The following is a 23,631-nucleotide window of genomic DNA, read 5'->3' on the forward strand; positions in this document are numbered from 1 at the left end:
AAGTCTACTAAAACTTCTACAATCCACCAGTATCAGTATTTAGTGTATTTATAGTGTTTCATCTACAAATAAAGTGCCTGTTGCCCTTGGGGAATAAATTGCTTATGTTACATTAAAAAAGAATTATAAGCTAGTAATATTGCAACAGGGAATGGATGACAAACTGATAACAGGTTCATAGTTACTAGGTATATCTGACAAAGAGGACATTCTCAGAACTGCAGCATCCATCCCCTTTAAAAGTAAAACACAGTACAATATCAGCAATGCATTTACATACTGTGAGAGTAGAACACACAGCCCTTTGCATCAAAAGTAAGTACACTACCTGTTGTGCTATTAACAACACAAGCAGACTCAGCATAAGCAGCAATAAACTTCTCTTCCCCTGAAGCTCTCAGTTCCTTGCAAAATCCACTTGACACTCAACTGTATCTCTCAACTTTGCAGCACAAGAAAACTGGAAAAAGGCAAATAAATTGGGGGGGGGGGGGCAAAAGCCCAAAAAAACAGGGACACATTTTAAACATTGCTTGCATAATCTTGGAAAGCTGCTAGAATAAAATACTGTGTTACCACCATGCATTTCACTGCCAAGCCTTGAAGCCAGGACTCTGTGCACTACAGTCAGAGAAACATACTACTATGCCAAATCAGCTGTTTCTTGAAATACAGGAAGACTGAAACTTAAATGGCTATCACTTAGTGAATTCAGTTCTCACCATAGCTCTCAACCTCTTAGCACAAAACACCTGGACAAAGCCAATAATGGGGGAATACAGCCCCAAAAATATGGACAAATTTCAAATATTGATCTTATACACTTAGAAATTTGCTAGAATAAAAGGTTTTGTGTTACATGTACTTTCTGAAGAATATTAAATTTGAAATTCAAATGCCTGTCATTATTTAGTGAATTTAAAATCCAGAAAAGCACAGATTTTATGAGGAACAGAGCAGAACAGAAATATGAGGCAAAAATCTGAATTGTTTTCACAAGTGATGGTGAGTAGAGTATTCAGGCTTTTGCTACCTGCACCCAAGGTACAGAGTTTGAGCCTGAGTTATTCTCTAGCCACCAGGTATATCCTTGGGTCTGAGCCTTTCCTGAGTTTCTCTCTAACCAGCAGGTACATTTAACTGAGGCATTTCACACACACACACACACACACACACACACACACACACACACACACACACACACACACAAAACATTTGATTTTGGAGTCTGTCCCAGTTGAAATTCCTGCTTCATTTCAAGTCTGTCTTTCCCACAATTGTCTCAAAGTCCCAGCTTTGTAGTCTGCTTCCAAGCCCTACTTCTGGGCAGTTCTGTAAGTCTGATGCCTTCTTCTAATCTGGACTGGTTTAACGGCAGTCCAGATTCCTGCACGCATCGTGCAGAGTTCTGGGAACGCTGAGCATGCATGCTTGGAGTTCCTGTCTCGTTATTCATTTTGTTTTCATTTTCCTTTTTCCTTTTCATTTTGTTTTTATTTTGTTTTTTTTTTCTTTTTACAGCTGGGGGGCTGCAGTCCTGTAGTCCAATAGCACAAGCCGCCCCTGGATTATATTCTCTTTCATTGAATGTACAAAACATTGACCACATTGTTGTGACAGATTGCATATATATATATACACACACACATATATAAATATATACACACACACACACACACACACACACACACACACACACACACACACACGGGTCTACTTCAGATGATCACACACACACACACACACACACACACACACACACACACACACACACACACACACACACACACAGCTCTACTTCAGATGATCACAGTTTCAAAACTTCAAACATCATATGGCCGAAGACCAGATGATCGAAGTTTTGAAACTTTGAAAATCAAAAAAAAAAAAACAAACAAATAAAACGAAAAATTTTCTATTACATTTTTGCAGGGGAGGCAAGCACCCCTGTACCCCAACACTCCCTGCTACTTAAATATACCAACTCTAAGATCACACTACAGTGAGGAAAAGAGTAAATTTCTCATTGTGGGCTGTATGTCGATCTCCATTCAGAACATTCAACGTTTTAAAACTTCGATCATCTGGTCCTCGGCCATATGATGTTTGAAGTTTAGAAACTTTGATCCTCTGAAGGGGACCCATATGTATATATATATATATATATATATTCACATATACATACACACACACACATAAAAAAAAATATTATATATATATATATATATATATATATATATATATATATATATACACACACACACACACACATAAAACACACACACACAAACACACACATATATATATATATATATATATATATATATATGGGTTCCATACACTAGTTCGAATTTTCACTAATTCAAAATAGTGCATGGAATGCTCACTGCAGCGAAAGTGCACTTAATCAAAAGTACACTTACGCTATGTTCAGTACAATGAATGAGTGTTGCACTGAACTTCCATGCAGTACTCACAGACTTTATGGTTGGGGCACGGGTCGTAATTAGGGGATAGCCCATAGGGCTATCCCCTTACCATGACCCGTGCCCTAACCCTAAGGTCCGTGATGATTGCAGCGCAGTGAAGGACATAGCAATGTCTTCTACTATGGTGCGATAGTCATGAACCTTAGGGTTAGGGCTTTACTAACTATCCCCTTACCCTAACCCGTGCCCTAACCCTAAGGTTCATGACTATCGCACCATAGTGGAGGACATAGCTTGTTTTTTATGTCCTCCACTGTGCTGCAGTGTTTTTGGTGAAGTGCATTATGCAAAAGTTCACTTTCTTTAAAGTGAACTTTTGCAGAAGTGAGGCTTCCTATTACAAGTTCGAAGTAGTGAACATTCGTTCTTGTAATAGGAATCCATATATATATATATATATATATATATATATATATATATATATATATATATATACTGGCTCTAAGATGTACAACAGTGAGGAAAAGACAAAAGACAAAAGAAAAAGATGAGCTCAAAGATGAACTAACCCCTCATATAAACACACTGTTCAAACTCAGCCTCTCCACAGGCTACATACCCATAGAGTGGTGCACAGCAACGGTTATTCCGCTCCACAAAGGTGGAGCCACAACAGACCTCAGGAACTATCGCCCACTAAGCCTGACTAGCTTGGTCTGCAAGGCTATGGAGCACATCATCATGGAACTCATTAACAGAGACATTGGGAACCTCCAAACACTGGACCCTACCCAGTTTGGCTTTGTTAAGGGCAGATTATGCCTCCTAAACCTGATGGACTTCTTTGAGACAGTTACCAAGGCTATAGAAGAGGGAAAGGTGGTGCATACAGCCTACCTACACCTTGCTAAGGCCTTCGACACCATTCCCCATTCTGGTATTATAGACAAGCTCACCAGCCTGAACATAAACCCCTATATCACAAGATGGGTTGCCAACTGGCTCACGGACAGAACCCACATGGTGAGAGTTGTGGGAGCTAGGTCTGACTCTAAACTGGTTACAAGTGGCATTCCCCAGGGCTCAGTCCTAGGACCCCTCCTGTTCGGCATATACTTCTCAGAGGTACAGGCAAGCACAGAAGGACTATGGCTGACCAAGTTTGCAGACGATTGCAAGCTAGGGGCTATAATTGACTCCCCGGCTGACACAGACATCATCCAAAAGGGTCTCAATGAGATGGATACCTGGTGACAAAATCATGGCCTCAAGCTAAATGCCAACAAGTGCATAGTCATCCCCTTTGGTAAAAACAAAGTATCCACAAACTACCACATAGGTGGTAGTCCCCTAAATACAGAAGACGTAATAAGGGATCTGGGGACCCAAGCAGATAGTAATCTCACCTTTGATAATCACATTGCCAAAGTGGTTAGAAAATCCTTCTACGTGTCCCATCTAATCACAAAAGGGTTTGCACAAAAGAGGTCATTGTGCCCCTCTACTCATTACTCATCAGACCCATCTTAGAGTACAATGCCCCATTTGGGATGTACCTTACAAGACACCTGCAACAGCTGGAAAGACCGCAGATGTACCTCACTAAGAGGATCAATGGCCTCAAACAGATGCCCTATGCAGCTCGACTGAAGAAACTCCAGTTGTACTCGGTTGCATACCACCTACTCAGTGGTGATCTCAGCCTGACATACAAGGCCATGTCCAACCCAGAACTGATGGACATGCACCACCTAAAGAAAACTTTATCCCCTCGAGCCACAAGGTCTAGGGATCTAAACCTCACCACAACAATAAATAGGACATGCTGGGGGGATAGATTCCTGTCTCAGACACTTCCCATGCTTTGGAACAAGATCCCAAACTACATTAGGCAGAGCTCCTCGCTAACACTCTTCAAAAGAAACCTTGACGAGTGGATGGGAAACAGAAAGTTTACCAAGGGGATCACTTCAGTGGCTCTGCTAGACAGAGGCACAGGGAACTAATCTAAGGGGGTTGCGAAAGCCATCACATTCTGGCTAGGCTTATAAATGCATTCGTGCAGATAGCCAAGTACCCACCTATGAACCTATGAACCTAAAAGCTTCGTTACTCCACTATTATCAGATCTCACATAAACATATAATGCAAACACTACTGATAGCAATTGTCAAAATGGGAATCGATCAAAACAGCCAACAGTTGTAATACATAATGAAAAAGTTCACCCTTTGTGATATGTTTCATACTTTCAGGCTACCCAACTCACCATGTTTACCACAGTCACAATATAACTTTTCTTATTGCATCTCAGTTATTTGAATTGACTAGTGTATAATGCATATGTAAAGCCTCACTTTTCAATGACATTAGCGAAAACAGATGGTGTATTAAGGGAACAGAATGTTGAGTCATCAGTTCAAAATACTACAAAGTATAATAGAAGAACTGATTAAGTAGCTAATATTTTAAGAAGAACTGGGCTGTACCATGCTCATCTCCTGCTATTAGATATTCATAGGGGATATAACCCAACTTGCCTATAAAAGAAGTAAAAATTTAAAACAAGAGCTTTGTTATAAAGATATAATAAACACAAGAAACAATGGTATGCAAAATTTGTCATTTTTGCAAAATGATAAATAGTGATATTATTTGCTTGCATTCAGTGAGTGTCAAACGATAGCTATTTAAATGATTTGCTATCAGTATTTCAGGCAATATAGTTTATTTGGCAACTTGTACACAATGTACTTGTTTTATTTTCTACTTGAATTAATGAGAGTATGTATCATTCACCCATAAATATGTGTGAATTTACAATATTGTGTTTGAGTATGATGGTATAAGAAAGAAATGGGAAGTACAGTGAGTAGTAGAGAGTTATCAGGAGTGTAGTAGGGCTGCTAGTAGATGAGGTTTGCGTATTAAGAAAACTAGTACATGCAGTAAATTAGTATGCAGAGGTTGATAGAGAAAGTCCTGAGGGAAAAGCAGGTGTAGAAGGTCAACCTGGGGGAAGGCATGGGCATTGTCTATTGATAAATAGGTGTTCCTTTAGTAGTTGTTTAAACTTAATTCTAGAATTTTCTGAGGTAATATCAGGGGGGAGTGAGTTCCAGATTCTGCCTATGTAGTTAAGAAAGAGGGAGTCTCCTGCTGAGTTGTTGATTTTGATGATCTTGATTAAGGTCCTGTCACTAGAACATAGTTGTCTTGGGTTTTCGTGTATTTTAAGTAAATTAGATAGTGCTGGGATTTTGTCTGGATATAGTAGGATTTTTTTTAGTGAAAAAAAGTTGGTGGAAGGCAATGAGATTTTGAAGTTCAAGCCACTTTAGTTGGTATAGTGAGTGGCAAAGATATGAATGGTAGGAAGCATTTATGGTAAATCTGGCAATTTGATTGTAACATGTGTCTAGTTTTGTAATTTCTGTTTTGGATTGGTTAGTAAAGATGGGGGCAGCATACAGAACTGTGGATAGTAGCAGAGTTTGAGCCATAGTAATTTTAGTCTGTTGGTTTAGGTACGTTTTATTTTTGTACAGACTACCTAGTTTGCTGTGTATGGTTTTGATGGCATGTTTTATGTGCAAGTCAAACTTCAGTTTGTTGTCATTTGTAACACCCAGTAGTTTTGTGTGGGAGTCTGAAGAGATAATGGTACCATCATTACACATAATACTGAAAGAATCAGTGTCTTAGTTGGATTTATTTGGTTTGGTTCTTGCCATGAAAAGTATAACAAAATGAAATAACCTTAGAAATCCAAGAAGGAATAGTTTGCTTGGATACTGCTAGTCACAAAGACAAACAATTGATCAGATTTTCGCATAGCCTTAGTCTTATCCAAATAAACCCTGAGTTAGTTACCTATGCATGTTTAAAGTATGCAGCACCCTCTCATGTCAGATTATGGACGGGAAAAAAGTAGGCAGATAAATAGACTTATTTAGTGATAGCTCATTAACCACCTTGGGCATAAAAGAAGGATTAGTGCGCAAGGACACCCAGTCCTCATGACAGATCAAAAAAGGAGGACAAGCCATAAGGGCTTGCAACTCAGACACTCGTCTGGCAGAAGTATGAGCTAACTAAAGAACAGTTTTCCAAAAACAATGTTGTAAGGAAGCTAAATCAGCAGGCTAAAAAGGAACCTGAGTCAACTTCTCCAAAAGAAAATTAAGATCCCATGGAGGAGGAACAGGCTTCCTGGAAGGTCTAATATTAAGGACACCTTTAAGAAATTGTTTCACATCAAATCTGGAAGCTAAAGGAGGAGATAAAGGCAGACAAGCAGAGATGGCTGATAAGTGGGCGTTAATAGAAGAATAGGCCAAACCAGCATCAAGCAACTCACACAGATAACAGAGAACCAAAGGAACCTCCACAGTAAGTGGGTCCAAGTGATGAGAGAGACACCAAATAGAAAACCTCTTCCATTTGGAGAAGTAGAATTTCCTAGTAGTAGGTTTCCTGGCCTCCTGCAAAACTTGGAGCACATCCTCAGAAAAAAGATGTCTATGAGGAATCAAAATCCTATCACCCACAGTGTCAGTTGAAGCATGGGCAGGTAGTGATGGATGAGAGATCCTTTGTTTGTGTTAGATCCACCCTTTGAGGTAACTGGTGATAACCGCCCCCCTGGCTAGATGCAGTAGTAGAGGGAACCAGTGCTGTCAAGGCCAAAAGGGATTCACCAACAAGATTTTTGGAGGATCCTGTTGAATCCTGAACAGGACTTTCAAAAGAGAGTAAGAGGAGGGAATGCATAAACATCCCCTTCAAAGAAAATGCGAGGGTGTCCACCTTCCACACCAGAGGACCTTGGACTCTGGCACAAAATAGAGGAAGTTGCCAGTTCAGAGGGGAGACAAAAAGATCGACTTGAGGAGTACCCCACTGGTGGGTAATGTCCAAAAACACATCCCTGTGAAGCATCCATTCACAGGACTGAGTTAAAGACCTACTTAGAGTGTCTGCCACAATATTCTGAATGAAGGGATATAAACTGCATGAAGAGTCACTTGATACTTGACAGCAAGATCCCACACCAGAAGTGCCAACTGGCAAAGAAGCTAAGATCTTGTTCCTCTCTGTTTGTTGATATGCCACCTCACTGAGGTATTGTCTGTAAACACATTGAGAAGCCCTGGAGAGAAAATAGGATGAAAGGCCTGAAGAGACAGTAGAAGAGCTGTCATGTCTTTGACACTGATGTGCTCCTTCTGCTGACGAGGTGACCACATCCCCTGTACCTTTAGGTAGCCAAAGTTGGCTCCCCATCCCATGTCTGAAGCATCTGTGAACAAGTCCTGAGAAGGAGGAGGTGGGTGAAAAGGGATCCCTGGATTCAGACACAACTGCTGAATCCACCAGTAAAATTCCTGTCTGAGACAAGGAAGAAGAGGAACTAAAAAGTCTAGAGGATATGTATGTTGAAGCCTCACAGACTTCAGAATCCACTGAAACTTTCACATATGAAGCCTAGCCAGAGGGTGCATCAGAATGGTGGATGTCATAAAACCCAAAGCTCTCAGAAACTCCCTGGCAGAAATGGAAGCCAGATGAAGAACAGTGTAAAAGAAAGAAATGAAAGTTAAGGCCTTTGGAGGAGGAGGCAGGGATGCAAGCACTGGCGCCTTCTGAATCCTGGAGTCCAGAATAAACATTATCCTGAGAAGGAGTCAGAGACCTTTTGAAATTTGTTGTGAACCCCAAGCTCTGAAGAAGGAAAATGGCAAAAATGAAGATTTTGGAAAGGATCTCTGGAGAGGACACCTGAATCAGCAGGTCATCTATATAAGGAAATATTTGGATCCCTTGAAGCCTGCAAAAAGCAATCACTGGAGCAAGGCATTTGGTGAACAATCTTGGGACAGTAGAAAGGCCAAAGGAAAAAGCAGAGAACTGAAAATGCCCGGAAGCAACAGAGAAATGCAAAAACATCCTGAAAAGAGGATGGATCAGAATATGGAGATAAGCATTTCTGAGATCCAGAGATACCATAGAGGCCTGAGGGAGAAAGACAGGAAACAGTCTGAAGGGACAACATCCAAAAGGAAGGCACTTTCTGAAAAGTGTTTAGATGAGAGAGGTCTAGAATAGGTTTCCAAGTGCCCTCTTTTCTGTTCACTAGAAATGGTCTGGAGTAGTATTCTTTCCACCTTTGGTACACAGGCACTTCTTGAATAGTACCCTGAGTCAAGAGATCTTGAAGAACCTCTGGGAAAAACTGATGTCATTCCTGACAACGCTGAGGTATACCCATTAAGGGAGGATGAGATTTCCACACCATGAAGTACCCCTGAAGAATGATAGAGAGACCCCAAGAATTCTGAGTGATCTGAAGTCAAACAGGATGAGAAAGAGAATGTTGAAGTGAAAGGAATAATGCTGGGATGAAACAAATATTCATACAGCACCTGGGTTGTCAGGAAAGGAAGGCTTTGGAATCCATGAAGACTGGATAGCCTTAGCAGGAGGAGCCTGCTTGCCACTCTTTTTACCTTTAGTAGAAGGATGAGATTGCCTACGAACAAAGGCTGGTGTAGTGGGGTAGTTTCTCTGAAATTTAGGTACACATGAAACAAACATGTGTAAGCTCCTATAAGACCTTTCCCTTATCCTGAAGGGATTTAAACAAACCAGCAGCTGCTTCCCCAAACAAAAGTTTAGTATCCAGAGGAGCATCCATCAACTTAGCCTTAATATCATCAGGTAGAGGTTGAACCCTAAGCCAGTAATACCTTCTTATCACTGAACCAAAAACAGCAGCCCTAGAAGAGGCATTTGCTGCATCATAACTGCATTTGATAGAATGACGAATGACTTGAGAGGAAGTCCCTAGCAAGGAAAGAGCAGAAGTTTTGCCCTCAAAGTCTGGAAAATCAGAAATAAGTTGACAAGCCTGAGAAGGAAGAGCCAGCACATACATATGGGTCTGGTAATTAATAGCCCTAAAAGCTAGGGTAGTAGAAGTGTAAACCTTCTTACCCAGCCTTTCCATGGTTCTGCTGTCCTTGTCAGATGGCAATATCTATGGCTAAGGAAGCAATTGAGATGGCTTATCAGTGGCTAAAGACACCACAGAGGGGGTCAGCAGCAGGACATTTATATAAAAAAATAACAATCCTCAGGCACAAGCTTATCAGGGGCTACATACACCACAGAGGGGGGCAGCAGCAAGACATTTATATAAAAAATAACAATCCTCAGGCACCCTATAAAACCTATCAGGCTTCTTGGGAGGAGAGGGCAGAGAGTCAGGCACATGAGAGGCATTGGAAAAAGCATCAGGAGGAATAGCCACAGGTTTAGGAGATTCCAACTGCAGCAACTCAAAGTACCTCTTATGGATATCACAGACCTAAGCACAATCCCTTGTTAAAAATTCCATTATCCTAGAGAGTGTGTCCCCAAAGGATATTTCCTCAAAAGGAACATCAGGACTAATAGATTCCTCCTCCTCTGACCTATAGTCCAAAGGAGAAGGAATTTGAGTAGAATAAGTCAGAATCTGACTCTTCCTCAAAATAATCCTATTCACTATGGCCTTTTGAGGGTAGTAGAGGACCAAGGAGAAGAAGGAACAGAAACTCCCAAAGGAGGATTTAATGACATTAAAGCAATAAATAGGCCCTGAGTAAAGGCTTGCCATTCCCTTTGTGGATCCCTAGGAGCAGAAGAAACATTTCATTTTTTGTTTCTTTTTTAAGGGAATATCCCCCCTATAAAATGAGAAGGCTCAGACCCAGGATGGCAGTCAAGAACCATAGTGGGAACTTCTTCCCCAACTAAAATCTGAGCAACTCCCCTAGGCCCTTCCGAAAAAAATCAACCATGGTTCCCCCTGAATGTCTGAAATGGATGCCTGCAAAGCCTCTTTGGACATGCAGCTAGCCGAATCCTCACTGGTCTTCAACCAGGTTGCAGCAGAGAAATCTGACAACACAAAAAAAACAACTTCCGAATCAAGTATTTGCTGCACCGCAAAAGGAGACAACGTACCAGTGGAAAACACACTTTATTCTCTAGCGCCTCGGCTACAAAAAGCCTTCAAGGAGACTGACAACACAGTCTGTTGAGCCTTCTGGTTCATAATGACCTTGGGAGAAACACCTGGCAGAGGCTGGACAGTGGAAGATTCTGGTCATACCTTTTTCACCTTCTTCTTCCCTAACAGCTAACCCTCAGGCAGGAGATTCCTTCCATTGTATCTTTAGCGAGAAATTTAAGATGCTGGTTCTCAAGATACATGGAAAGGGAAAAAAGTCTACTGCGAAGGGTTTTTTGGGCAAACGCCTGACAAATGGAACAAGATGTATGGTCGTGAGAAGCTCCTAGCAAAAAAGACACTTATCATGGCAGTCCTTATGGGGCATCTGTCTCCTGCACTGGTATCTACCCTTCCTGGATGACATTAACCCCAAAGAGCACAAAAAAAAAAAAAAATACCCTACTGGGGCACTTATCTGGAACTTGCTAGGATTCAGCAAAGAGGTGTAGGTGTTACCCGTAGCACATAAATTCATACAGCTGGCAAAAAATGGATGTAGGCAAACAGATCGACAGTAAAAAGAAATGTTCAAACTGGCAGCAAAGAGCAAAGAGCATTTGGATGACGTCCGGCGTATCTTAAAGCAACAGTAGGCTTTGAGAGATTGGATGGATGTCGGGCTTCCACGGCAGGGAATCCCATCTGTAATGAATACTGCAGCAGTAAATGTAAGGACATCTTCACTATAACAAGCTTCTATGTCTAGGTTCTTACATACGAAACTTACTATAACAATGTCTTCTTTTGCTTTCAGATTGCAGTCAGCACATTGTAAATTCCTCAAATTTTATTAAACTGGCAAAGATGCACAATACCATTGAATTAAAGTACAACTACTTTCTTCAGGCAACCAACAGTCATATAATGAATCAAGCCTACTTATCTTCAAAGTCCAAATCAGGCTATTTACTTTTAAAGGTACATACACAGTAAAATTCACATATTATAACTCTAAACAGAGACAGAGTTCTTACATCAGTTCTATACATAACATTGAAAAGTTAGTTATGAGGAGATAGATGGATGGATGGTAGAACGTTACTCTTATTTGTCCTTTTTCAGGCTATGAATTGGGATGCTAAATAGTTTTTATTGCACGTTTTTCCCTTTTCCTTTCATTCTTCCCCATATCTTTATTTTCTTGTAGTAGATTTTTTCCTAATTTAACTTTTTCTTCATCCCTCAAAATATTAGTGAGGTGTATGTACTGTTCTGAGTCTATGTATGTGTTTAATGTGTTATGTATAGATTTAGTGTAGTGACTCTGTGTAATTAGATATGCACTGAGGGGGTTTTAATGTGTTTGTACTTTTAAATGCTCATACAATGATTAAGATTTTGTAGCTGGGTAGGCTGAATGACTGTATGACTTATTTAGTTGCTTGAAGATGTTAACTGTTTTACTGAAGCTAGTAGCATTATGTATTTGTGTCCATTCAACAAAATATAGAATTAATGTTGCTTGCTAATGTTATGGTAGCATATGATCACCTCTTTCTTTAATGGAAACTGTATGGCATGAACGTGTAGCTCTATAGCATGAACCTGCTTAAATGTTTTAAGTACTATTAATCTAAGCTATACTATCTTGTCAAATGCATCATATTACTACAAAAAGAGGAAAGGGATAGCAGATTCTTCACAGAACATTTCCCTTTGACACCTACACTTTACTACAGAGAGGCATTCTCTGATGCAGTCTGAAAGCTGCTATTCAAGTGTTTTCTCCCATGAAACAAGATTTTAAGAATATTTCAGTTTATATCATGCTGTTGACATCACTTCAGTGTAATCTTGTACAGGTTTGCTGCATTGTAATTCATTTTACTAACTAATACAGGGCAGGGAAAATATGTCCCTTGCACTGAGCCATGGGGCATAATATGATCAGCAGGACATTTTCTTATCACTGTTTTCATACACCTTTGTCACTTAAATACTAATTTCATGATTACTGTCAGAATATGATGTGCAGTCCGTTTTGGTCACTAGGCTTTATTCCTTCTTCAGTATTAAAATGGAAAGGAATATTAACAGTATGCAATGAATAGATTTGCTTATCTCTTTTTTTTTCCTGAAAGATGTGATAAAGTCATTTATGATCAGTGCTGTTTTGAAAAACATGAGTCTGAGGCTGCAATGATATGGCAGCATTTTGGAAGAAACTTTAGTATTACAAATTCTGCCTTTGCTCAATGATGCATTACAGATTAGACATCACATTTGAATTTCATGCTATCTCCATAATAGATCTAAGCAAGTAAAATTAAATATGGTAATTGTTTTTCAAATCCATTTCCAATTACTTTGGAATTTTTCTGTGGTCCATTTTATAGGCCATTATTTAGTCAGAGACCATTGTTGCAGTCTTATTTTATATGCAGATGATACTGTTGTTTTCATTAGAATTAAGTCTGTTTCAACACTTTCTCTTCTGCTTAATTTTCATTTCCCGTCACTGTTGCTGATGTTCTGATAACAGTTTGGTAATGAAATAAAATAAAAATACTAGATACATGCTATTTTCTACCATTATGAAACAGATGAACTTTCTCTTAATGAATACTGCCCTTTCTGGAAACTGGGTCGAACAGTTCAAAGCACTTAATTATCTAGGTATCCATATTAGTACCACTTTGCCATTAACTTGACACAAAGTCATATGATACAAATTGTGATTTTTATAGGCTTATGGAAATAACTATAATTTGACTTTAGATACACAATCAGTAGCACATTATTTTCTTCCATACAAAGAATATTTCATCTTGTATATTTTCTGATGCAGTTGTATGCCTGCTCATCATATGCATTAATACAAATGATGTAACTATCCCACTTATTTATTTATTAATTATAGCAAAATTATTGTCTTTTATGCCTCATATCTTAAATTTGGATTATTTTCCCCCAGAAAACATGACATTAAGTACTGAATGTGAATAGACACAGATAAAACCAATAAATACGTTACAATTTAAGTTTTTAAGCAAAAATAAAAATTTCCACCAATAACCAGTGCTGCAGTGCTACCTGTTTGCTTACTGTTAGTGCTTTGTAGTAGGTAATGCTGAATATTTTTTTTTTTGCTAATAAACATTAACTCGTTACTTGGTTCTTTTGGTGTCTTATCATCTTCTGTTTTGACAATTAAAGCTATACCGTGTTTGTGTTTTATATAATATAATATAAAAGGCAATAAGAGATTTACCAGGGCATTCTTAATACTATAGTAAAAGCGATTCATACTTCGAAATTGTGTAGTTCGATCATATCAAAGTGAAACTGACTTTAGTTATTATGAAACCAAGCAGTCCAGCAGCTATCACTTTCATTCATTCATCCATCTATGCATGTTCTTACCACTTGCCCTGGTGATGGCAGCAGTGGCTGTAGGCTATATGGTATAGACTATACATTTATATTTCCAACAACACTCCCCATCTCATCCTGAGAGATTCCCTAACAAGTCAGCAGATTCACCTTTACCAGTATGTCCTGTTTCTGTCCATGGCCTCCTCCCAGTGTGCTGTGTCTAATATTATCTTGCCACCACTCTAGGACAGTACCTATCTGAGTCTTGTCAGCCAAGAGGAACAATGGATCTACTTTGAGATCCATCTGGATCATGAATTTTCTTAGCCTATCATGGAGAATGAATCTGGTCCATGGAAAGGAGAATAATTTCTTGTAGTTGTAACCATGATTTATGATTTCATCCTTTCTTATCACTATCCAAATAGTTGAGAATGAGTAAGCTGACTGGTAAATTGAAAGCTTTGTCTTATGACTCAATTCTCACTTCATTAGCACAGTCTGATCCAACACCTGCAGTACTGCTACTACAGCCATCTGCTGCTCAAGCTTGTAATCCTGTCTAGCTTCATTTGTGAACAAGACCCCAAGATGCTTGAACTCCCCTACATGAGGTATCCTTTCCTCTATCACGTACAGAGAACAATCCACCCTTTTCTGTGAAAGAATCACGACTGCTGATTTTCATCCAAGTTGATTCACACTCAGCAGATTACCACTCCAATGTATACTAGAGGACAAAAACACGTGAAGCTAAGAGAACAATATCATCTGCATACAGAAAAGTTACAATTGTCATGTTATTATAACTGTATGTCTTTCTTTGAGAATGTTGGGACACTATTTAGACTGAAGCTATACATTGATATCTTGCCTGTGAAAATTGCAAACGTAATGGGAGACTATTCACTTATTTGATTTAATGCAGAGACTGCAGACACAACTATGGCTCTTCAAATGCAGGGACTGAATAGCAAGTAGGAGCGATCCTTTGGCTTTGAATCAGAAGGCATGCATTTTAAGGACACGTCTTCTCCAGGTCGTCACAAAACATGTACCAGAGATTTAGGAAGCATGAGGGAAATAAAGCTTCTACAATGAGTACCAAGTAATGGGGATGCTAATACCAGGGAATGTACATATTTTTTCTTTTTCTTTTTTTATTACATATTGACATTTTTAACCTTCTCCTGCATTATTCGCTTTTCCCTCAGGGTATATTGCTCTTTATAATAATGAAAAAGGAAAATAACACGATTAATGAAAACAAAACACAGGCTGCTGTTCAGAATATGGATATGCTCACACTCTCTCTCTGCCCTACTTTGTAAGTTAGCAACTTTTAGTGATTTGCTAGGCTACCAAATGGAACTATGTGAGGCTGGGGATCTCAATCCTTATGAACACTAGCCTGAAGTTTTCTTAAATTTCTCTTCCAATAATTAAAATGCTTCCTGATTATTTTTGCTTTGTCTTTAGTTCATGGTGTATAGTCACAGCTGTCCAGAAAAAATTAGTATATGTAGTAATGATGCAAATATGGAAATAAAAGTGCTCATTTCTTAGTATCAAAGGTGGGCAAGCCTGGAAATTTTGAAGAAGAGCCAATTCAGAGCCAAGCCAAGGGAATGGCTTGACTCTTAGAGCCCACAAAGAGCCAAGACAGGACAGGCAATCAGAACACTAGCTAGGTTAACAATACTTAAGTATGAAATTCCAGAGGAGATTGATTAAGAAAATGCAGTTTCAGCCAAACACATATTGACATTGTCAGTAGCCACCCAAATGAATCCATTCTTGCTAACAGTATGGTGATCACACTTCCTAACAGTCCAAGGTGCAGGTCTGCTGACAGTGGATGACGGGAAACAACATGTAAGTGCACCACTCTGTATACAGTAACAGAAATGTTGACTTGGCTAGTCGAAAATGCATGTTTTTTTTCCCCTTCTGGTCTAATGATGATTCAGTGCACAGTAGTTTCACCACACTCTGCATGAAATGGCCATACAGCACCAATATAAAGCTAGACATGCTGCCAAACAGAGACAAAAAGGCCCTGTGAATTGTTGGGTTTTATTAGCTTTATATAAGAAGACATATTTCCCTTCACTTAAGGCAGCTTGACTTAATAACAATAATAATAATAATAATAATAATAACACTTAATAATAATAACAATAATAATTATAATAATTATTCTTACTAACCTGTTTGTGTAGAAAATACAGACACACTATCCCAGTGTATTGTGCCCATTCTGGGAAGGTGCACCACCATTGACTATAAGTTATTAAATAATATAACAACCTTGCTCTGTGATAGATACTGCCCCTCAAGCAAACCATATCAGCCATAACTGCCCATGCCTCCAAAACAATAGCCCTTGATCTGTGCACTAATTTCTTACTGAGAAAAGAATGAAAAATGTAAGGACTATAGTAACATTTTGCTACTTCCATGTGTGGTTGGTAAGCACATACACCATCCCAAGTTATAACACTTATTTGCCAGCAGTGCAAATAATTAGTGAGGGAAAGGTAATAGGATGGGAAGAGGCCAAGAAGACGTTTGGATTACAGCCTAGTGATTGTCTTCCCTGTCATGACTTGATATTAGAGTACAGACAGAAAGAAAGGGATGGGGGAATAAAAAAAGGGATAACTAGTAGGGCATATAACATATTACATGATAACTATAGGAATCAATCAGAGGAGGTCAGAAAAGATTGGGAAGAGAGATTACATATGCAATGCACAAAGAAGCAATGGGAAGACATACATATGGCTTCCAAACCACCAAAATCTCAAAGATTTAGGATTTTTTGCCTGCAGGTTCTTGCACAGATGCTTTTATACCTCAAGCTGACTTTTTCCTCATGTAAATGGCTTATCTCCCTTTTTAATTTCTCCATATCTTTTGGTTTCTAATACCATGACGGGAATGGACCCCATACCTAAGTCAAAGTATGATTAAAGTTCATGAAATTAGTATTGTTTCAATCTTTGATGTCAGCCAGAAGTGCTCTTCGCAACACCTGCAATGTGCCCAGTAATGACTCTTGCAATTTGTATGGTGTTACATTTATTTGTAACATATCTAAATATGATTGTAGATTATTTTTTATAAGACCTGTTACTCCTACTACTATTGCAACTGTCTGGGTATCTTTCTTCCACATTGCTCTCATTTCTGCCTGCACATCTTGATATTTTATGACTTTATGTCTCTCTGTACACAAGACACTGTAGTCACTGGGTGTAGCGATTTCAGTGATCAATGCTACTTTTCTCTTCTTTTCATGGACCACTATATCTGTTTTTTTCACATCTATCTTTTGAACTGTTGTTAATGGGTGATCCCATGTGATGTAGACTTCATCATTTTCAATGATGCTTTGTGGCTCATGTTTCCAGTGTTTTTCAGCCACTTCAATACTATAATGTTTGCACAATCCCAAATGCAATAGTCTTGCCACATTATGCCTTTCAGTAAACAATCATTCTGCCATTAGTATGTCACAACCAGAAATGAGGTATGCAACTGTTTCCAGTTCTGTTTTACAAAGCCTACATTTGTTTATTTCTCCCACATGTTCAATAGACTTTATAAACCAACGTGTACACAGCCCACTATCGTGGCTGCCAATATTAACCTTTCATTTTTTGGTTTGAATTCGTCTCGCCTTAACCATTCCTGCATTCGATCCTGATCAACATGAGGTTATTCCAGAAGTTTTCTAAACTTGCAACTATATTTATGCATTTTCCACATTTCCTGCCTTCTCATCTGATTCTTCACCTTATATCCTTTCTTTTGTTTTTTGGCACATTCAGTTGCTGTGATTTTTATCTACTACTGGGTTGATTTCCATTCCTGCTTGAATGGGATATGCTTCTGCTAGAATAAGCAGGGAAGTCATCTTAGATTTATTCTCCTCTTGTTTCAAAACTTTCACTACATTTGGGTCTTGTGAGCTCAGCAGATATGTGTGCAGTCCCACAATTGCAGATCTATACATGTAATCAATTTCAATGAGGCCCATACATCCTTCAGAATGGGGAATATATAATCTTGGAATGCACTGATTTTTATAAATCATTTGGTGAGCATGAAGCATCATTCTTGTTTTTCTGTCTAATTTATCCAACACATTTTGGGGCCAGTCAATCACTCCAAAACTGTAAGTTAGGACAGGAAGTGCAAGTTGGTTTATCGCATACCCCTCAATCTCTTAGAGCAAGAAATCTGGACAATGCCATAAATAATGGGCAAACAAAGGCCCCAAAATAGGGACAATTTTGAAATATTGTTACAAACTTAGAAAGTTGATAGAATAACAAATTTTGCATTAGCATGAATTTTCTGAATGGTATGAAGTCTATAATAATGTCTGTCATTATTTTCTGACTTCAGTCTTTAAATAAATTGCCAATGATTTGCCAAAGGACCACAATTTTATGAAAAATGCACGGAAATTATAAGGCAAATATCTGGACATTCTGGGAAAATCTATAGAGTTGAGAGGTATGGTTTATAGATTGAATTTTGCTCCTAGATGTCAACACTGTTTTCAGGATTAATTTAAATCTTCTAAAATATTCCTTACTAAGTTTTATTAAATTTGTTCATGTTTTATTGTTGAGCCTTTATCAGTGCCCAAATATTTATACACTCCCTCTTGCTAAAGTTCTTTTATATCACATTCTTGTCCCAAACTGATGTTTTCTTGCTGCTGCAGTTTTCCTGCTTAAAAGGTTGATTTTGCAAAATTATCTAGACCAAATGACGTTCTTATATCATCTGAAAAAGTTTTGACTACTTGCATTTGTGCTTTCAGTTCCTCATCGTATGAGCTATACAATTTTAAATCATCAACAAAGAGAGGATGTGAGGTCTTTACACTTTTTTTGTTTTCTAGGAGCCAAAATTATAGCCATGGCCTAATCTGTTAAGTAGACACCTTAAAGAGTTAAGGGCAAGACAGAATAGCAGTGGTAACAGGGACTCACCCTGGAATATACACCTTTGAATTGTTGTCCCTGGAATAATAATTTGTCCTTTAAAATGGCTTAATTGCAAAGTGGTCTGTTACTGTTTCATGGTCACTGTAATGTAGTTGATCAGTGTAGGGTGTATCTTATACATTTTTAAGCAGTCTTTTATCCATGAATGTGGGATACTATCAAATGCTTTTTTGTAATCAATCCATGCCATACTTAGATTCTTCCCCTTTTTTACAGTTCTCCATTATGACTTTATTTAGCAACCAATGATCCTTTGTTCCATATGACTCTCTTTTATCACCCTTTTGTTCTATTGCCATGAATTTTCATCTAAATTACTATAAACTCTGTCGGCATCAATTTCGATATATAGTTTATATGTCATTGGAAGGCAAGTTATTGGTCTATAATTTTTAGGATAACTTGCAGATTCACTCTTAAGTAGAAGCATTGTTTTTCCTGTTGTTAACCAGGTTGGTGTCTGTTCAGGGTGTGCATATAAATAGTTCTTACTCATGGCTAAATCTTGTGCAAGGATGTTAATACTTTTAACCAGAAGTTAGGTACTGCATCTGGGCCTGGGGTTTTCCAACTGGAGACTTTTCTTAACTTATTTATTTATTTTATTTATTTATTTAAGTTTGATGACCAGGGAAGTCCACTGGAGCCAAAATTAAAATAAAGAGCCCATTTTCAGTGGAGACCCGGGGAGAAAAGCTCCAAATATTGCAAGTTACATATTACAAGTTACAAAAGAATAACAAATATTTCTCCAGAACAATTAAAACATTTACAGAAATACAATACATTATGTAATAAGCTTTTAGTGAGTTAACATTTAAACAGAAGGTTACTAGCCCTTTTGGAGGTTGGGTAAACTGAACATTTATAGAAAAAGACATTTTTGTCAAATAAGCTTTTTGTAAGTAAACATTAAAGAAGTAGCTACTAGCCCTTTGCAGGTTAGGTGGACCATTTTGCATGGAGAGAGTACAAGAAAATTGGATTATGGAAAGTATAGTACATTAGATAGCAGAGAGAAAATCAGTCTCTGGTAGGGCGAGACTGTTTTAGGTTGAGATGAAGCAACAGAATTGGTAAATGGTAATGATTTCAGTGCAGGGTAGAAAGAGATGGGGTGGGGAGGGGGTTATGTTGGAGTGACATGGGCATTCCCATTTGGCTGATAGATGAGAGAATAGCTGAGATTTTAAATCGGTATGGTTTGGAAGGCTGCGAAGGTGGGGGGGGGGTTCACTGCTTGGCTAAAGAGTAGGACAGTAGTAGGTGGCCAGGAGGTTGTATTGGTTTGTGGACCTAAAGGAGATTTTGGTTTGTGGATCTGAGATTAGCGGTTGGGTATATAGGGTTTTAAGGATGTAGTGAGAGATGGGCAATTTGTGGGTTTAAAGATGAGCTTGTGGGCAATGGTGAGTTGTAGGTAACTGAGGTAATGGGGGAGTCAATTGAGGGTGAGGAGGGAGTGGCAGTGCTGGGATGAGTTTTTTGAATTGGTTGCAAATTTGCACATCTCGTGGTAGTAGGATTCAAGTTTGGATCATAAGCCGAGGTAGAGATTTGTGAACAGAGGGGCACCATAGATCAGGGAGGGGAGCAGGAAGGTGGATGCCAGGGTTTGATGGGTAGAAGGGCTGAGGAAGTGGTTGTGTTTGTAGAGGAGACCTATCTTTTGGTGTTTATTTTGTGATTGCAGAGTGGATGCGCGTATCCAATTTTAGTTCATCATCAATGATGATGCCGAGAAGCTTGGTGGTGGGAATGATTTTAAGGGGGGTGTTGTTCTGGCTCTGTACAGTGAATGAGGTTTTGTCAATAATAGAGTTTTTGGTAGGGGAAAATATCATTAGTTTGGTTTTATTTGCATTTAGAGCTAAGTGGTTGGACTACATCCAGGTTTTGGTTGTGGAGAAGGCTAATTGGGTTTTTGCAAGCAGCTCAGAAGGTGAGAAGGCTGAGCAGATGATAGCTGAGCTGTTTGCATATTGGATGACAGATGACTCTGGGATGGAGTGGTGAAAGTTGTTAATAAACAGGTTAAAGTGTAGAGGGCCAAGAACAGAACCTTGCGGGATGCCTGTGGGTGTAGGGAGGAAGGGCGAGGTTGAAGTTTTCCATTGGACAGCTTATTGGTGGTTGGACAGGTAGCTGGAAAACCAGGGTATGGTGGAGCGAGAGAGATGTAAGGTGGAAAGTTGGGATATGAGTAGGGTGTGGGAGATGGTGTCAAAGACTTTTGACAAATCTAGGAATAGTGTAGATACAAATTTGGCTGAGCCTCATTCAATTTTGATGGTTTCTAGAAAGGAAAGAAGGGTAGTCATGGTGGAGTGGCCAGGGTGGAAGCTGTATTGGGTAGGGAAGAGGAGATTGTTTTGGGTTAGGTGTGTCATTAGTTGTACTTGGATGGTTTTCTCTAGAATTTTAGAAAGAGGGGAAAGGATGGCAATAGGCCTGAAGTTGGTGGTGTCAGTATTCTTGCCACCTTTGTGTAGGGGGATGATGTAAGCATGGCGCCAGATGGAAGGGATGTATGATTCTTGTATCTATTTATAAGACTAGAGATGGGATAGGCGATGCTGTCTGCAGATAGTTTGGGGAAGGTAGGTGGAAAATTGTCAGGTGCATTGCAATAGGGTTTGAGTCTGAGGAGGAGTCTTTTTATAGTGCTTGTGGGAATGGAAGTAAGGCAGAAGGGTGTGGAGGGCGTAGGTGATTGGGGTGGAGGTTGTTGTGGGAGGGGCTGGGGTTGGAGTAGAGGGGTGGGAAGGAGGTGGATAGTTTGGCTATGCAGTTTATGAAGAATGAGTTGAACTGGGAGGCTGTGTCAAGGTCAGAGAGGGCGGGATTAGGACAGGGTTTTCTTTATTACCAGGGTGCAGAACTGATGAGATGGCGTGCCAGAATTTTTTGGGGTTTGTTGAGTGCAAGGACTGGAGTTTGGAGTAGCGAGCTTTGCAATCTTTATTTATTAGCTTTTTTGTGAAGTTTCGGAGATGCTTAAATTCTAAGAGGGAGTTTGGGTTTTTATGTTTTTGATGCTGTTTCCATTTTTTTGTCTCTTTGTTGCATGGCTAGTTTAGTTTCTTTTGATAAACATGGGCAGGGATTGGTTTTGATGCGTTTGGTTCTCGGGGGGGGGGGGCTTGCAGGTTGTGGAGGGTCAGGAATGAGTGGTTAAAATAGGATACGGCATCATCTAGTGGGAGGGTTTTTAGAGGGGACCAGTCAATGCACTTTAGGCATTCTGAGAAAGTTTGGAGATTAAAAGAGGAGAGGTTGCAGGTTTGAATGTAATGGTGTTGTTTTGGTAGTGGAGATGGGAGACGGTCAGCGAAGGCAGGTAAGTGATCGCTGAGAGGATCTGGTATTATTCCAGTTTTGGTGATTAGATTTGGATGAGTTGTTAGGATCCAGTCAATAATGGTTCCAGAGGTGCCATCTTCATTTAGTCTGGTTGGTGAATGAATTAGTTGGGAGAAATTGTATAGGCTGATAGTGTGGGAAGGAGCATCAGAGTAAATAGTGGTCCAATTGATGTTTGTATCACCAAGGATGCAGGTTTCATTATTTATGTGGGAGGAGAATCAGGATAGGATGCTCTCAAGTATTTGGATGTTATCACCTGGGGGGATATAGAGGGCAGTGATACATATGGATTTGTGGTTGTTTATTTTTAATAAGCCTATTGTAATTTCAGCATTGACAAAGGTTGGAATTTTATTGGTGCAGGCAGTTATAGTGTGGGAGGAGGAGTAGATTATAGCCTCCTTTTTTGTGGGCTCTGCCATTGTGAGTGATTTAGTAACCTGGTGGTAGGATTTCATGATCTTTTATGTAGGATTTGAGCCAGGTTTCAGAAATGGCGGTTATGTCAGAGTGGTTATGGGAGAGCCAGGCATGGAGGTTAGGGATTTTGTTTCTAAGGCTTTGAGCATTAAGTGTAGTGAGGCGAATAGACTTCGATTTTGTGGGTTGAGAGGAGGGATTGGAGACATTAATGTTAGAGGTGGGTCTGGGGTTAGGGTGGATGTCACCAGCAAGTGAGAGAGAGAATTGGTGGAGGAGTAGAGTGTGGTAGTGTGGTGGGGATGGGTAGTATGGTTTGAGTGAGACTAGTGATTTTTTGGTATGACATTTAGGAGATGAGTGTAAGGGGGATGGGGAGTAGAGTAGCTTAAGTTTGAATAAATATGTAGTGTTGGAGCTGAAGAGTTCATGTGAGATGGATGAGTATGATGGTATGAAGCAGCGGAGTGTGTAAGTGAGGTATGGTAAGGGTTAGGAAACTGTGTCAGATAGGTCAGACAGGAGAGAGAGATTAGTAGGGCTAATGAAGTAATTGTGAGTGCTGATGAGTAGAGCATTGTAGGAGGGGTTGTAGAGTGTTTGGTTAATGTGAGGTTTAGTAGGTGGGTGGAGTTTGGGTGAGGCTAATTGTGATTAGATTGAAGTGGGGTGGGGAGGAGTTTGGGTATGTATAAAGGTAAGATAGTGGGGGGATTTGGGGGCAGGGTAAGGGAGCGGAGTGAGCTCGCAGGGCGAATGCAGCAGGTAGAGCCAAGAAGGCATGATTGTCCAGAGAAAAATAATCAATGACTGAGACTCTGAAGCTGGGATAGAGCTACAGCTAGCGAGTAGGTTTTCTGTTTTATATTTTCCTTTTATTATGTTAAGATTTACACAGTCAAAAGGAACAGGCAAAAATTAGGAGAAATACAAAAGTCAAAAGATAGGAGAATTTAGACTAGGAAGATATTCCACTAGATAGATTGAAAATAAGTTTACATGCAGCATAATTTAA

The sequence above is a fragment of the Protopterus annectens genome, chromosome 3.part0 (genome assembly GCF_019279795.1).
Source record: "Protopterus annectens isolate FY-2018-M chromosome 3.part0, PAN1.0, whole genome shotgun sequence".
Classification (NCBI taxonomy): Eukaryota; Metazoa; Chordata; order Ceratodontiformes; family Protopteridae; genus Protopterus; species Protopterus annectens.